Below are 15,347 nucleotides of genomic sequence, written 5' to 3'. Positions count from 1 at the left end.
TCCTTTGCTTGCGTTCTTATCACCTTCCCTGATAGGACGATGACTGAATCAGGCAGGTAGACATCAAATGGGAGATCTGAGTAGAAACTAACTATAAGATTTACTAATTAGAGTATGTTGCTGCTTAAAACATTCTTTTAACCTTTCACCTGCAGTTAAAAAGAAGAAAAGAAAGGAGAGGAGGCAAAAAAGGAGTAGAGAGGAAAAGGGAGAGACTCATTTATCCATCCATTCAAGAAGTGCTGTGTTTCCAGAGAAAGAGAGGGTGCCAAAGAGATCGAGAAACACCACACAATAATTTGTGTTATTGTAGTTGTATCACCTATTTCCCCTTCTAACTCAGTTGGGTAAAGTAGAGATGCCAGATGGGAGGCTAAAGACTAAGGTGACATGGGCAGTCTCCCTCCCTCCCTTATTGCCTGCCGCTTCTCATATCAAAAGATGGAGTCTACATCCCTCCCCCTAGGCCTCAGTGACTGGCTCAACCAATAGGATGCTGTGGAGGTGACTTTCTGGGACTTCTGAGGCTAGGCTGTAAGAAGCCTGGTCTTTTGGAATATTTCCTCTTGGGATGCTTTCTTTTGGAACCCAGCCACCACTCTGAGAGATGCCCAAGTCACATGAAGAGGCCACATGCAGGCCCTCCAGTTGGCAGCCCCGAATAAGATAACAGCCAGCATCCTCAGCAAACACAGAAATGAACCATCTTGACATCCAGCACAATAGAGGCAAAGAGGATTTCAGCCCAAGACGACATCTGACTGTACTTCCTAGGAAACCCCAAGCAAGAACTGCCCAGCGAATCCCAGCCAATCCACAGAACAATAAGAGACAAGAATAAGTTACTGTTTCAAGCTACTCCACTTTGTTGTGGTTTGTTATACAGCAATAGATAACTTTTTTCATCCTTACATGAGACACAAAGAATCTCGAAAGTCTGAAGATTCATCATGCCACCCGGAATGCATGTATATGTTTTACGTATTTTTTTCCTTTTAAAGGTCACTTTCTTATTCATTAGCCTTGAAATTGGAATTTGAATTGGCCTTGATCAGAAATCCTAAGAAATGCTTAAGCAAATAGTTTAAGCACTATCATATTTTGAGTACTAGCTCAGGATAAAGTGGTATTGATGTGACAAGAATAATGGATGTGTAATCAGAAGATGGAGTTTAAGTCCTAGTTCTGTCATTTATTACTGTGTGGCCTACAACAAGTTATTTAACATTTCTGCTTCCTAGTTTCCAATGCTATAATGTAATCGAAGGTATTTAGTGATGCATGACAAAACACAGACATTCTTTCCATTTCTTTCCTTCCTATGAAAGTCCTGTACTCATAAGTGCAACCATATCAGAGCCTATCATACTGCTTCCTAAAACTAAATATTTTTATTATGTATCAAGTATTTCCCTTGATAACTATTTCATAAGCTTCCATAGTGTTGCCTTTACTAGTGTGATCTGCCTCACTTTTCCTGTGGGATAGTTTACTCAATAGATTTTGGGGACTCATTCTGTTGCTGGATTCTTACAAAGACTCTTTTGTGATAACCTTCTTTGGTTTTCAAGGACATGACCCTGTTTCTCGAGTGTGGTTCCCTACTGTAGCATAAATGTTAACAAGTTAAATGCATATCACATAAGAATTTTAATTGTTCATCATATATCTATGTATTGAAATATAGAGTCGAATTGATATAATTGGTAACATTACCCATTTGCTTTGATTTGAGATGTCAAGTGATTGAAAAAATTTTTAATTCAGAATTGAATTACCTTGCTTATTTGAATTTATCATTTTTGCATAATTAGGATGAACTAATTTAATTTGCAGTTATCCTTAAATGACTTAACTGATGTCAGCTGAGGTTCTCAAGGCCACAGGATTATGGAGTCATGCTGAACATCACTCTGTCTCTTAGGGTTGGAAGTACAAGTGCACCTTGTGAAGCCTGGAGACAGCAGTTACAAGCTTGATTTTTTCTCCATTAAAGTTTTTTTTTCTGTTTTGTACCCCTCACCTCACTCTAGGCTGCTTCATGTTTCCCAGAAGGACCACATATTGCATTTGGAGGTGGTCCTCCTTTTCCAACTTTGTTCTGATTTTATGTCATTTTTACTTGGTGTTGAGCTCACATCTCAGTTCTGCAAAGGAAAGCTGGTTATTTATCTGGTAACTTATGGATGGAATCCCCAAGACAGTGCTCTTTATAGAGACTGAGGGTCCTTTAGCAAATATTGCTTTTTGATGATGCATTTTAATAAGCCTTTTAAAAATCTGGATACCAGACTACTGGCTAGGGTACTTGGAAGCAATAATTTTAAAATAGTGTTTTTCAAACTGCAGGTCCTGACCCATTAGTGGATTATGAAATAATTCTAGAGGGTGTGACAAGCACTTAAAAAACAATGAAACAAAATGGAATAGATAACATTAGAGTGTATTACACGTAAAAAGGTAAGAACAGTTTCATAAAATTTTTATATTCTTTTGGTGTGTGTGCGTATATACTGATTTACGATAAAAAGTAATTTATAGATTTATTTTGTGAGTTGCCATCAAAAGAATTTGAAAGTCACTGCCATGGATTTAAAGTTATGTGAAACAGTTTTGTAATATAGCATTTTGAAATGAAGCCCCAACAATATATGTAACAAATAAAAGTGTAGATAGGTTTTAGTTGCAAATTTAAAAGGGACTGGCAAGTTACTTTTCCTGAGAAGTCTAGCCCTGGGATGACTGGGTATTTTCCAAAGGGCCAGGAACCAGTTATCCCAATAAATGGTAGCGGCCTAAATGCTCTCTCCCTGGGAGACTCTGAGGCAACGTTCCTCATCTCACTTGTAATGCTGCTGTTACCCTGCTGCAGTGGCTGTTGGAAATACTGCGTCTTCCCTAACCAGATCAGAAGGACCCAGTTTTCCCAAAGTCTTGGTCTGCCAGAAAGATGGCATTGCACTTCTCCACGATTTGTGGGACCTGCACCCAGCTTGGAGAGCTGGAAAACTCCAGCCCTTAACTCCCCTCTTTGCTAGGGAACCACATTTTCCTTCCCACTGGGTCCTTGGAAGATGGGAAGCGGCAGTAAGGTTACTTGTGTTTTATCCACACCATGTGAGTCTGTGTTTTTGTGTGAAGGCTGACTCATGTGGAGGAAAGTTCTCTGCCTAGAATTATAAAATTAATGCTAATCAGAGTAATGCAGCATCCCACTTCCAATCTGCTAATGAGCTTTGGGGAGAGATGGCACATCTTCCTGCAGCTGATGGATGCCTCTTTTAGAGGATCTACAACATCCTCCCCAGGTCTTCACTCAGCTGGGCTAACACACTTCAGAGCAAAAGAATCCTCAGGGCAGGATGGGACCCCTTGCTTTTCTGGTTCTTGTCCCTTGAATTTTCCAAACTTCTCCTCACTTTTCAGTCTACTCTCTCTGACACTAAAATGGCTGCCTATTAAACTCATCAGTGGAATCTGCCATACTGTGTCACTTAAACTTTTTCCATCTGCTTATGGTTTTTACTTGTTTTTCATAGAAAGCCCTGACCTAAATCTCTACTCTTCTTTTATAATGCTTTCATTTTGACCTTACTACTGCTGAAAGTCAACCAAACTCATTCATCACTGTCCCTCCCCCAATCTCCATTAACATTATCCTGTTATCCAGGTTTTTAACATACACTCAAGAGATTGTCAACAAAAATGGACTAAACCTTTGCATGGAACTTCTCTACCTCCACATGGGACATTTTCAAGAATAGGAGCTTTCAGATGAATTAACAATGTAGATAAATTTGTTACCAACACTAGAATCTCATTCTAAAATATTTTCTACAGCTCAAAACATGGCATAAGGCAGATTCCTATTTAAGAGAAAGGGCCTTCTTTTAAGTTGTCTTGAAGATTCTGAGACTGTCCTTAAGAGCAGTGCTATGAGAGGATATGAGGCACAATCTCAGTCACCCCAAGAGTTAATTTAAATGGAGAAAGTGAGATGGTTTCCCAAAGCACTGGAATTGATTTTTCCCTGAGTCTCTCCATAGTTGTAGATTCTGATAATCACAGAAGAAAGAGAAGGAAGAAACTTGGTGTTCCTTCTAACTGCCTCATTTCACAAACCAAGAAATTGAGGATCAGAGACATGAGGTCATTAAAGTCATCCAGTTACTTAGTTGCTTACTTCGACTAGGGTGGTTTCAGAAAGGATGCAAAAAAGTACAAGTATTTGAGAGCTACTTAGGGACTGTATTAATCAACACTGTAATAATCAGCTCTGTGTCCTTGGGTGCTGCAACAGCTGGGGGTCCACTGCTGCAGCTGAGAAATAAAGTGTGAGGAACAAACAAAAACTGAGGGAGTCCATCGCCACTAGACCTGCCTTATAAGAAATGTCAAAAAGAGCTCTCCTGTCTGAAATGAAAAGGCAAAGGATACAAAGCTTTAAACAAGTTGATAAATAGATAAAATCAGAAAACTGCAACTCTGTATCAGAACATGTTAGTAAACAATTGTGATGCAAATGTTAAAGGGAAAGAAAGCATTAAAAATAACATTAACCATTCCAATTTGGTAACAAATTCGCAATAAAGAAAGAAATAATTTTGACAACAAAAATAGCAAGGGAAGAAGAAAAGGACAGAACTTGCCTAGTCAAATGAAGGAAAAATGCTATCAGCAGAAAAAGAACTATCTCATCTGTGAGACCTTTTATACAAACCTCATGGTAACCACAAAACAAAAATTAAGGCAGAGTCACGAAACATAAAAAAAGAGGAAACTGAAAAACACATCACCAAAAACCGTCAAGCTGAAATTGTAGTGAGAAACACAAGGAAAAAGAAACAAAGGAAACATAGAGCAACCATAAAACAAAAGATAAAATGGCAATAGTAAGTCCCTATATATCCATAATCATCCTAAATGTAAATGGATTGAATGCACCAATGAAAAGACAGAGAGGCTGGACAGGTTAAGAAAAAGACCCAAAACCAGCCAGACTTACAAAGAAAAAAGGGAGAAAGCTCAAATAAACAAAATCAGAAATGAGCGAGGAGAAATAACAACAGACTCTGCAGAAATACAACAGGTTATAAGAGAATACTACAAAAAACTATATGCCAACAGAATGGGTAACCTAGAGGAAATGGATAAATTCTTGGACTCCTACAATCTCCCAAAGCTCACTCAAGAAGAGGCAGACAATTTGAACAGACCAATCACAAGGAAAAAGATTGAAACAGCAATCAAAAATATCCCAAAGAATAAAACCCCAGGACCAGATGGCTTTCCTGGGGAATTCTACCAAACTTTCAGAGAGGATTTAATACCTGTCCTTTTCAAGCTATTCCAAAAAATTAGGGAAGATGGAACACTTCCTAACACATTCTATGAGGCCAACATCACACTGACACCAAAACCTGACAAGGACACCACGAAAAAAGAGAACTACAGGCCAATATCACCGATGAACATAGATGCAAAAATTCTAAACAAAATTTTGGCAACCAGAATTCAGCAATTCATCAAAAGAATCATACATCAGGATCAGGTGGGATTCATACCAGGGACACAGGGATGGTTCAACATCCACAAATCAATCAACGTGATACACCACATCAACAAACTGAGGAATAAAAACCACATGATCATCTCAATAGATGCAGAGAAGGCATTTGACAAGATCCAACAGCCATTTATGATAAAAAACTCTGAACAAAATGGGCATAGAAGGAAACTACCTCAACATAATAAAGGCCATATACGACAAACCCATAGCCAACATCATACTCAATGGGCAAAAACTGAACGCCATCCCCATGAAAACAGGAACGAGACAAGGATGCCCTCTATCACCACTCTTATTCAACATAGTACTGGAGGTCCTGGCCAGAGCAATCAGGCAAGAAAAAGGAATAAAAGGAATAAAAGGAATCCAAATAGGGAGGGAAGAAGTGAAACTCTCGGTGTTTGCAGACGACATGATCTTATATATAGAAAAACCCAAAGAATCCATTGGAAAACTGTTAGAAGTAATCAACAACTACAGCAAAGTTGCAGGGTATAAAATCAATTTGCATAAATCAGTAGCATTTCTATACTCCAGTAATGAACCAACAGAAAAAGAACTCAAGAATACAATACCATTCACAATCGCAACAAAAAGAATAAAATACCTTGGGGTAAATTTAACTAAGGAAGTGAAGGACCTATATAATGAAAATTACAAGGCCTTTCTGAGAGAATTGGATGACGACAAAAGGAGATGGAAAGACATTCCATGTACATGGATTGGAAGAATAAACATAGTTAAAATGTCCATTCTACCTAAAGCAATCTACAGATTCAACGCCATCCCAATCAGAATCCCAATGACATTCTTTACAGAATTAAAACAAAGAATCCTAAAATTCATAGGGGGCAACAAAAGACCCCGAATTGCTAAAGAAATCCTGAGAAAAAAGAACAAAACGGGAGGCATCACAATCCCTGACTTCAAAACATACTACAAAGCTACAGTAATCAAAGCAGCATGGTACTGGTACAAAAACAGGTGCACAGATCAATGGAACAGAATTGAAAGCCCAGAAATAAAGCCACACATCTATGGACAGCTTATCTTTGACAAAGGAGCTGAGGACATACAATGGAGAAAAGAAAGTCTTTTCAACAAATGGTGCTGGGAAAACTGGAAAGCCATATGTAAAAGAATGAAAATTGACCATTCTTTTTCACCATTCACCAAAATAAACTCAAAATGGATTAAAGACCTAAAGGTGAGACCTGAAACCATAAGGCTTCTGGAAGAAAACGTAGGCAGTACACTCTTTGACATCAGTATTAAAAGGATAGTTTCGGACACCATGCCTTCTCAAAGAAGGGAAACAATAGAAAGCATAAACAAATGGGACTTCATCAGATTAAAGAGCTTCTTCAAGGCAAATGAAAACAGGATTGAAACAAAAAAACAACCCACTAACTGGGAAAAAAATATCTGCAAGTCATATATCTGACAAAGGCTTAATATCCCTAATATATAAAGAACTCTCGCAACTCAACCACAAAACATCAAACAACCCAATCAAAAAATGGGCTGGAGACATGAACAGACATCTCTCCAAAGAAGATATACTGATGGCCAATAGGCACATGAAAAGATGCTCATCATCGCTGATCATCAGGGAAGTGCAAATCAAAACTACACTAAGATATCACCTTACACCCGTTAGAACGACAAAAATATCTAAAACTAATAGCAACAAATGTTGGAGAGGTTGCAGAGAAAAAGGAACCCTCATACACTGCTGGTGAGAATGCAAACTGGTGCCGCCACTATGGAAAACAGTATGGAGATTCCTCAAAAATCTCAAAATACAACTACCATATGACCCAGCCATCCCACTACTGGGTATTTATCCAAAGAGCCTGAAGTCAGCAATCCCAAAAGTCCTGTGCACCCCAATGTTTATTGCAGCACTGTTTACAATAGTCAAGACGTGGAAGCAACCTAAGTGCCCATCAACAGACGAATGGATAAAGAAGATGTGGTACATATTTACAATGGAATACTACTCAGCTGCAAAACAGAACAAAATCATTCCATTTGCAATAACATGGATGGACCTTGAGAGAATTATGTTAAGTGAAATAAGCCAGCGAGAGAAAGATAATCTGTGTATGATTCCACTCATATGAGGAATTTAAAACTATGGACCAAGAACAGTTTAGTGGATGCCAGGGGAAAGGTGGGGTAGGGGCTGGGCACAAAGGGTGAAGTGGTGCACCTACAACATGACTGACAATCATTAATGTACAATTGAAATTTCACCAGATTGTAACTAATCAATAACTCAATTAAAAAAAAGGGGGGGAAGGCCCCTTAAAAAAATAAAATAAAAAATAAAGATGAAGACAAACACAAAAAATAACCAAAAAAAAAACAAAAGAAGAAAAAGACCCAAAAATGTGCTGCCTCCAAGAGACCCATCTCAGCTCTAAAGAAAAACATAGGCTCAGAGTGAAGGGGTGGAAGACGATACTCCAACCAAACGACAACCAAAAGAAAGTGAATGTAGCCATAATTCTATCAGACAAAATAGACTTCAAGCCAAAAAAGACAAGAGACAGAGATGGGCATTATATAATGATAAAGGGGATGATCCATCAAGAAGACATAACATTTATTAATATATATGCACCTAACGTAGAAGCACCAAAGTCTATAAAACAACTATTAACAGATCTAAAGGGAGAAACTGACAGCAACACCATACGAGTAGGGAACTTTAATACCCCACTTACATCAATGGATAGGTCTTCTAGAGAGAAAAATCAACAGAGAAACGTTGACCTTAAATGAAACACTAGACCAGATGAATTGAATAGATACATATATAATATTCAATCCAAAAGCAGCAGGATATACATTTTCTCTCAAGTACACATGAAACATTCTCAAAGATACACTGTTTGTTGGGAAACAAAACAACTCCCAATAAACTTAAGGAGACTGAAAAGATATCAAGCATCTTTTCCAACCACAATGGTATGAAACTAGAAATCAACCACAAGGAGAAAGCTGGAAAAGTCACAAATATGTGGAGCCTAAACAACGTGCTATTCATTAACTATTGGAACAACAACAAAATTAAAGGAGAAATGGAAAAATATCTGGAGACAAATGAAAAGGAAAATACAGTGTACCAAAATCTATTGGATACAGCAAAAGCAGTACTAAGAGGGAAGTTCCTAGCAACACAGGCCTACCTTGAGAAACAGGAAAAATCTCAAATAAACAATCTAACAATACATCCAAAAGAATCAGAAAAGAAGAAAAATGAAGTGACCAAAGTCAGGAGAACAAAGGAACTACTAGAAATCAGAGCTGAAATAAATGACATGGAGAGTAAAAAGAAAATAGAAAAGATCAGCAAAACTAAGAGCTAGTTCTTTGAAAATATAAACAAAATTGACAAACCTTTAGGTAGAATAAGACAAAAAGAGAGAAGCCTCAAATAAATAAAATCAGAAAGAGAAGAAATCACAAACAATATAACAGAAATACAAAGGATTACAACAGTATTCTTTATCAATGTTATAAACTACATTAACAAAATGAAGAATAAAAATCACATGATCATCTCAACAGATGCAGAGAAAGCATTTGACAAGATTCACCACATATTTATGATAATAACTCTGAATAAAATAATTATAGAAGGAAAGCACCTCAACATAATAAAGGCCATATATGACAAACCAACAGCTAACATTATACTCAATGGTATAAACTGATAGCTATCCCTCTAAGAGCAGGAACAAGACAAGGATGCCCACGCTCACCCTTCTTAGTCCTAGCCAGAGCAATCAAGTAAGAAAAATAAATAAAACATATTCAAACTGGAAAGGAAGAAATAAAACTCACTACTTGTGGATGATGAGATTTTACATATAGAAAACGCTAAAGAATCCATCAAAAAACTAAAAACAAACTAGCAGAAATAAAAAATCAAGAATATAATCCTATTTACAATCACAACAAAAAGAATTAAGTGGGTAGGAATAAATTTAACCAATGAGGTGAAAGACCTATACACTGAAGACTATAAGACATTGTTGAAAGAAATTATAGAAGACATAAAGAAATAGAAGGATATTCTGTGCTCATGGATTAGAAGAATTAACATAGTGAAAAAGTCCATATTACCTAAAGCCATCTACAGATTCAATGCAATCCCTATCAAAACCCCAATGACATTTTTCACAGAAATAGAAAGAAGAATTCTAAAATTTATTGGAAACAACAAAAGTCCCCAAAGAGCCACAGCACTCCAGAGAAAAAAGAGCAAAGCTGGAGGCATCACATTCCCTAATTTCAAAGTATACTACAAAGCTGTATTAATCAAAACAGCACGATACTGGCAGAAAAGCAGACACAGATCAATGGATAGCCAAGAAATAAACCCATACATTTAGGAACAGCCAATTTTCAACAAAGGAGCTAAGAACATACAATGGAGAAGGGAAAGTCTCTTCAATAAACACTTTTGGGAAAACGGACAGCCACACACAAAAGAATGAAAGTAGACCATTATCTTACACCATGCACAAAAATTAACTCAAAATGGATTAAAGACTTGAATGTAAGACCTGAAACCATAAAACTCCAAAGAAGAAAACGTAGGCAGTAAGCTCTTTGCTATCATTCTTACCAGTATCTTTTTGAATATGTCTCCTCAGGAAAGGTAAACAAAAGAAAAAATAAGCTAATGGGACTACATCAAACTAAAAAGCATCTGTATGGCAAAGGAAACATCAATAAAATGAAAAGACAACCTAGCAATTGGAAGAAGATATCTGCAAATCATTTATCCAATAAGCGGTTGCTATCCAAAATATATGAAGAACTCAACAACAAAAGAACAAACTTTGTCAAGAAATGGGCAGAGGATTTCAACAGACATTTTCCCAAAGATATACAGATGGCCAACAGGCACATGAAAAGATGTTCAACATCACTAATTATTAGAGAAATACAAATCAAAACCACAATGAGATATCACCTCATGCCCATCAGAATGGCTATTATTAAAAAGACAAGAAATAAGAAGTGTTGGAGAGGGGCCAGTGCCATGGCCGAGTGGTTAAGTTCGTGTGCACTACTTCAGCAGCCCAGGGTTTTGCCGGTTTGGATCCTGGGCCTGGACATGGCACCTCTCATCAAGCCATGCTGAGGTGGCATCCCACACAGCACAGACAGAAGGACATACAACTAGAATATACAACTATGTACTGGGAGGGTTTTGGGAGAACAAGAAGTAAAAAAAGATAGACAACAGATGTTAGCTCAGGTGCCAGTCTTTACAAAGAAAACAGAAGTGTTGGAGAGGATGTGGAGTAAAGGGAGCCCTCATACACTGCTGGTGGGAATGTAAATTGGTGCAGCCACTGTGGAAAACATTACAGAGATTCCTCAAAAACTTAAAAATAGAATGTCCAGGCATGACATCAGCATCACGGCGGAGTGAGCTCTTCCCTTAGACTCTCCTCCCTAAGAAACAATGAAAAGAACATTCATAAACCAACAGAGGACAGGCACACAACACAAAAGACATCTGAGAGACCCATGCAGCCATATGTCTGAAGGTGGAGGTGCTGGACCCCCCAGGAGGAAGAAGGAGGAAGTAAGGGGATCTCCTCTCCCTCCCCAGCAATGACCTAGGGCACAGGACCATGCACAGCTCTGAGAAAAGAGGGGCCTGGGGGGAGACTCTGTGGGAATGCCTTCGCTCTCCAAGTTCCCTCACATCCCATAGGAAAGCTCCACAGAGGAGGCTAAGCTATTGTGGGGTTGTCTTCATGAAGCCAGCACGCCAGGAGGACAGACAGTGAGGGCAAAGAGAGAACACCCACGGGCTGGCACATGCAAAAGAAGTGCCCCTCCCCCTGCTGGGCTCACAAGCTCAGCCAGTCAGCCAGAGCAAGGGACCCCGTCTAGAGTGCCCGTGCATACATTAGCAAAGCAGCAGCTACAAGCAGGCAATCGCAGATGGGTCCTCTCAGCATAGATTCCAAAGGACAAGCACAGACACCAGGGATCACAGCAGGCTCAGAATACACAGCTGCTGAACCTCCTCCAGTGGTGGCAGGTGGAATCTGAAACCAGATACTATCTATGTGAAGGCACAAACCAACCCCATCAAATAGTATGAAGAAATATATTAATAGTCCAGACCAGAAGGAAAATGAAAAGCACCTAGAAATCAATCCTGAAGGCACACAAATTTACAATGTAAACGACAGAGAATTCAAAATAGCTAACATTAAAAAACTCAACGAGTTACAAGAAAATTCAGATAGTTCAATTAAATCAGGAATAAAATTAATAAACAGAGGGAATACTTCACAAAAGAGATTGACCCTATAAAGAGAAACCAATCAGAAAAGTTGGAGATGAAAAACACAGTGAGATAAAGAAAAATCTGGATACCCTGAATTACAGAGCTGACATTATGGAAGACGGAATTAGCAATCTGGAGGACCGAAATATAGAAAGGCTTCAGATGGAGGAGGAGAGAGAATTAAGACTAAAAAGAAACGAAGAAATTCTCTGAGAAATATCTGATTAAATTAGGAAATGCAACATAAAAACTATGGGTATTATAGAGGGAGAAGGGAGGGAGAAAGGAGCAGAAAGTCTGTTCAAACCTGGGAAAGGAGCTGGAATTACAAGTAAAAGACGCTAACAGAACTTCTGATTACATCAATGTAAAAAGACCTACTCCAAGGCATAGAGTAGTAAAACTGGCAAAAGTCAGTGACAAAGAAGAAATATTTTTAAAGGCAGCAAGGCAGAAGAAAATAACTTACAAAGACCATATCAAACTTTCAGGAGATTTCTCAGCAGAATCTTTACAGGATATGAGAAGGTAGAATGAGATATTCAAAATTCTGAAAGACAAAAACCTTCAGCCGAGAATACTCTATCCAGGGAAAAATATCCTACCTATATGGTGGAGAAATAAAAACTTTCCCACATAAACAAAAGCTGAGGTAGTTCATCGCCACAAGACACCCCAAACAGGAAATGCTCAAGAAGAACTTCATACCTGAAAAAGAAAAAAAAGAGTTCACAAAGCCTTGAGCAAGGAGATAAATAGGCAGCCAAAGTCAGAAAATTGCAGCTCTCTACCAGAACAGGTTAGCAAAAACTTAATTATGACATTAAAGATAAAGGGAAGGAAAACATCAAAAATAACTATAATCTTGTGATTTTAACCACAAAATCACAACACAAAACAGAATATGTTATGACCAACAAATCAGAGGAAGAGGAAAGGGATGGAACTGGCTTAGACCAAGGAAATAAGAGGCTATCAGAAAATGGTATATCTCATCTATGAGATTTTTTATACAAACCTGATGGTAACCACTAAACAAATAATCAGAACAGAGACACAAATGATACAAAAAAAAGAAAACTGAGGGGCTGTCCCAGTGGCATAATGGTTAAGTTCGCATGCTCTGCTTCAGCCACCCAGGGTTTGCAGCTTCAGGTCCCAGGCACAGACCTATGCATCTCTCATCAAGCCCTGCTGTGCTGGCATCCCACATACAAAAAACAGAGGAAGATTGCCACAGATGTTAGCTCAGCAACAATCTTCCTCAAGCTAAAAGAGAGGAAGATTGCTTACAGATGTCAGCTCAGGGCCAGTCTTCCTCACACACAAAAAAGAGAAAACTGAGAAAACCATCATAGAGAACTACCAAACTGAACTGGCAGTCCAAAATACACAAGACGAGAAACAAGGGAAATACAGAACTGGAAAACAAGTGATAAAATGGCAGCATTAAGCCCTTATATATAAATCATCACTTTAAATGTAAATGGATTGAATTCTCCAATCAAAAGACAGAGTGGTGGGATGGATTGAAAAACAAGACTCATCAATATGCTGCCTCCAGGAAACACTCTTAGCTCTAAAGACAAACACAGGCTCAGAGTGAAGGGACAGAAGATGATACTCTAAGCCAATGGCAAACAAAAGAAAGCAGTTATTGCAATACTTACGTCAGACACAGTAGACCTCAAGATAAAAACGGCAATGAGAGACAAAGAGGGGCAGTATATAATGATAAAAGGGACACTCCAACAAGAAGACGTAACACTTATAAATATACGTGTACCCAACAAAGGAGTACCAAAGTACATAAAGCAACTATTAACAGACCTAAAAAGAGATATTAACAACAACATAATAATAGTAGGGGGCCCCAACACTCTACTTACATCGATGGATAGATCATCCAAACAGAAAGTTAACAAGGAAATAGTGGAATTAAATGAAAAACTAGACGAGATGGACTTAATAGATATATATGGAACATTCTATCCAAAAATAGCAGAATACACATTCTTCCCAAGTGCACATGGAGCATTCAAAGGACAGACCATATGCTTTGAAACAAGACAGGCCTCAATAAATTTAAGAAGATTGAAATCACATCAAGCACCTTTTCTGACCAAAATGCTATGAGACTAGAAATCAGCTACAGGAAAAAAGCTGGGAAAGTGACAAATATGTGGAGACTACACAACATGCTACTGAACAACCAATGGATCACTGAAGAAATTAAAAGAGAAATCAAAAAATATCTGGAGACAAATGAAAATGAAAATACACCACACCAACTCATATGGGATGCAGAAAAAGTGGTCCTATGAGGGAAATTCCTAGCAATACAGGCCCAGCTTAAAAAACAAGAAAGATCTCACATAAGCAATCTTAAAATAGAGTTAGAAAATGAAGAACCAACAAAGCCCAAAGTCAGCCGAAGGAGGGAAATAATAAAAATCAGAGCAGAAATAAATGAAATTGAAACCAAAAAAGAAAAAAGAATAGTAGAAAAGATCAGTGAAACAAAGAACTGGTTCTTTGAGAACATATGCAAAATTGACAAACCCTTAGCCTGACTCTCTAAGAAAAAAAGAGAGAAGGCTCAAATAAATAAAATTAGAAATGAAAGAGGAGAAATTACAACAGATACCACAGAAATATAAAGGATTATAAGAGAATACAATGAAAAACTATATAGCAACCAACTGGACAATCTAGAAGAAACAGATAAATTCTAAGACTCATACAACTTCCCAAAACTGAATCAAGAAGAAACAGAGAATCTGAATAGCCCAATCACAAGTAAAGAGATTGAAACAGGTAGCTTAGTGGGAAACTACTTACCCTGACAAAGTTACCCACTCAAAGCTAACAGCCAACATCACAATTAATAGTAAAACATGGTATATTTTTCCTCAAGACTGACTTGATTTCTACTATTTCTACTTCTCCTTTTCCTTTAATGCATGGATCCTGCTAAACCTTATAAATCCATTACAATATAAAGTGGGGAATGAATAAAGAGCTCACCTGAGGGATGTGCACTCTCTGTGGCTCCTGGGCGAGTACAGAGGACTGTGGTTCAGCTGAGGGGACAGAAAGAAGACAGGGGTCCTGAGATTTAGCTGTCTTACAGCTCTTAGATTCACCTCCTCAAATCTCAGCACCCCAGTTGGGGATCATCCTCCCCATAGGCACAGGGCCCTCTGGGCCTTGAAAAGGCACAAGAAGGATCATAGACAGGCAGCAACACCTGTCTTTGTGTGATTCTGAAATGACCATGGAGCTGAAATCTGCAGTTTTTTACTGAGTGAACACAAACTTTACTCGATTGATTTAACAATAACGCATGCGTCCTTCTGAATAACAGAAAGAAATAAAAACAACCGATTAGTTGAATTAAAGTACGCCAAACGACAAGACACTATTCCTTCATTAAAGTTAACTTAG

The 15,347-nt window shown here is 38.2% G+C and overlaps 1 protein-coding gene across 43 annotated transcripts in view; it reads right to left on the bottom strand.

The window, feature by feature from the left end:
• LOC138922534 (uncharacterized) overlaps positions 1–15,347 on the bottom strand; it is a 150,228-nt gene that overhangs the window by 132,949 nt on the left and 1,932 nt on the right. For all 43 annotated transcript variants that reach the window (XR_011435620.1, XR_011435635.1, XR_011435619.1 and 40 more), the window contains exon 3: positions 14,928–14,983. The gene's annotated coding sequence lies outside the window, so the exon portion shown is untranslated. The remainder of the gene's footprint in view (positions 1–14,927; positions 14,984–15,347) is intronic.

The sequence above is a fragment of the Equus caballus genome, unplaced genomic scaffold (genome assembly GCF_041296265.1).
Source record: "Equus caballus isolate H_3958 breed thoroughbred unplaced genomic scaffold, TB-T2T haplotype2-0001077, whole genome shotgun sequence".
In the NCBI taxonomy this organism is placed as follows: domain Eukaryota; kingdom Metazoa; phylum Chordata; class Mammalia; order Perissodactyla; family Equidae; genus Equus; species Equus caballus.
This window is presented reverse-complemented; position numbering and strand designations above follow the sequence as displayed.